This window comes from Dendrobates tinctorius, unplaced genomic scaffold, assembly GCF_039654945.1.
Source record: "Dendrobates tinctorius isolate UK_male_01 unplaced genomic scaffold, ASM3965494v1 ptg000719l, whole genome shotgun sequence".
In the NCBI taxonomy this organism is placed as follows: domain Eukaryota; kingdom Metazoa; phylum Chordata; class Amphibia; order Anura; family Dendrobatidae; genus Dendrobates; species Dendrobates tinctorius.
Genome location: NW_027362363.1, coordinates 52,501 through 55,000, shown reverse-complemented (window position 1 = coordinate 55,000; position 2,500 = coordinate 52,501).

The following is a 2,500-nucleotide window of genomic DNA, read 5'->3' as shown; positions in this document are numbered from 1 at the left end:
CCATCACCTCCAGAGAACCAGGGACCGCCGAGGGAGGGTCTGGTCAGGCTTGGGTACCCCAGCATTGCCTCTCTCGCTTGGGATGCACGATCGGCAAAAGTCCCTCTCGGAGCTGTGGAAGTTCGGTCTCAGCCGGAGTGCGCAACTTCCAGACGAGAGGGACCACATGCCAAGTCGCCTACCCAAGTCGGGGAACCAGAGAAACAACTGCTTTCTATCGGGGTAGAGAGACGACACTCTCTCAAGTACATTCTGCCAGAGGTGCGCATTCCTATGTATTTGCATTGCGGGACAACGTCCCCACTTTAAGGGGACGAAGTCGGAACTGTACCCGGCCTCAAGTCACTGTAGGGCGGATGCGGCACCTAGAAAATTCCTCATTCCGGTTCTTTTTCACTTAGTCGTTTTTTTTTTTGGCAAGAATGTACCCCAGGATGGCCAAAAAGCCAAAGCCAGGGACTGAGAACCATCGAGCATGCTCTGAGGGGACATAGTCAGAGGGGGCGTCCGCCTTCCAGAGCCCTCCTTCCCACGAGGACTCCAGATTTGCCCCCCCCCCCTGACAACAGCCATCGCCTCCAGAGAACCAGGGACCACCGAGGGAGGGTCTGGTCGAAGCTCAGGTACCCAGGATAGCTTCTCCGGCTTGGGCATGGACCGCCAGACAAAGCCGCGGACCATGAACCATCCAGCCTGCTCTGAGGGGACATAGTCAGAGGGGGCGTCCGCCTTCAAGAGCCCTCCTTCCCACGAGGACTCCAGATTTGCCCCCCTGACAGCCATCACCTCCAGAGAACCAGGGACCGCCGAGGGAGGGTCTGGTCAAAGCTCACGTACCCCAGGAGAGCTTCTCCGGCTTGGGCACAGACCGCCAGACAAAGCCGCGGACCATGAACCATCCAGCCGGCTCTGAGGGGACATGGTCAGAAGGGGCGTCCGCCTTCTAGAGCCCAAACTCGGCCACGGACTCCAGATTTGCCCCCCTGAATGCCATCACCCTTCAGAAGACCAGGGACCACCGAGGGAGGGTCTGGTCAGGCTCAGGTACCCCAGGATCGCCTCTCTCACTTGGGACGCACGACCAGCAAAAGTCCCTCCTGGAGCCGTGGAAGTTCAGTCTCGGCCGTATTTTGCAACTTCCACGACAAGAGGGACCACCTTCTAAGTCGCCTACCCGAGCCAGAGAACCATAGGAACAACCGCCATACATCGGGGTAGAGAGAGCCCACTCTCTCCTATATTCTCCCGCAGGTGCGCATTACTATGTATTTGCATTGCGGGACAATGTACTTCAATGAGCGGGACAAAGTCGGAAATGTATCCGACCTCCTGGAACTGTGCGGCTGCTACAGCAGTCAGAAATTCCCCATTCCGGTTCTTTTTCACTTGGATTTTTTTTTTTGCAATTTTTTGCCTAAAACGTATTCCTCCAACATGTACTAGCTCATGACACTTGAAATTTTTGAGCCAATTGATAATAACAGCTTTTTAGAGCTCAAAAACAAAAAAAATTTGAGCGAACAAAAAATGTTCGAAAATGACCTCAGCTCCTGGAACTGTTTTCGGTACACCTCCAGAGAGGCTCCCCTGCCTGGAAGTCTGTCACTGCTCAGCTCGAAATTTTTCTAAGTCCCAAAATTCGGTTTTTCATCCAAAATTCAACTTTCTGCCCAGGATCCACAAACTTTAAACCCAGTTGGGGGACCCTCCCTGGGGGCCCTACAACATACTGAAGCCCCCCTGTGGTGGAAGTAGGGGAATTTACTTATTTTTACACAAAATCACAAAATTCCATTTTTTGTTCGCAAAACACTTTTTTGTCCTCAAGAAACTTTTTTGTCCTCAAAACACTTTTTTGTCCTCGAGAAACTTTTTTGTCCTCAAGAAACTTTTTTGTCCTCAAAACACTTTTTTGTCCTCAAAACTCAATTTCTTCCATAATTCGACTTTCCCCCAAAAAACCACACATTCTACCCTCATGGGAGGCACTCTCCCTCGGGTCCCCACATCATATTGACGCCCCAGAGCGGTGGGAGAAGGGGAAATCTGATTTTTGCACAAAAATCCAAAAATCGCTCTAAGTCCAAAAATCCTGAAAATTTTTCTAAGTCCCAACGGTACTTTCTGAAAAGTGTACCCAGGCCCCTGGAAGCCTCCTAGGTACACCTCCTGAGACTCCCCCCTTCCTGGAAGTCTGACACATCTCGAAATTTTTCTAAGTCCCAAAAACTGGTTTTTGCTCCATAATTCGACTTTCCCCCCAAAAGCCACACATTCTACCCTCATGGGAGGCACTCTCCCTCGGGTCCCCACATCATATTGACGCCCCAGAGCGGTGGGAGAAGGGGAAATTCGATTTTTGATCAAAAATCCAAAAATCGCTCTAAGTCCAAAAATCCTGAAAATTTTTCTAAGTCCCAACGGTACTTTCTGAAAAGTGTACCCAGGCCCCTGGAAGCCTCCTAGGTACACCTCCCGAGGCGCCCCCTTCCTGGAAGTC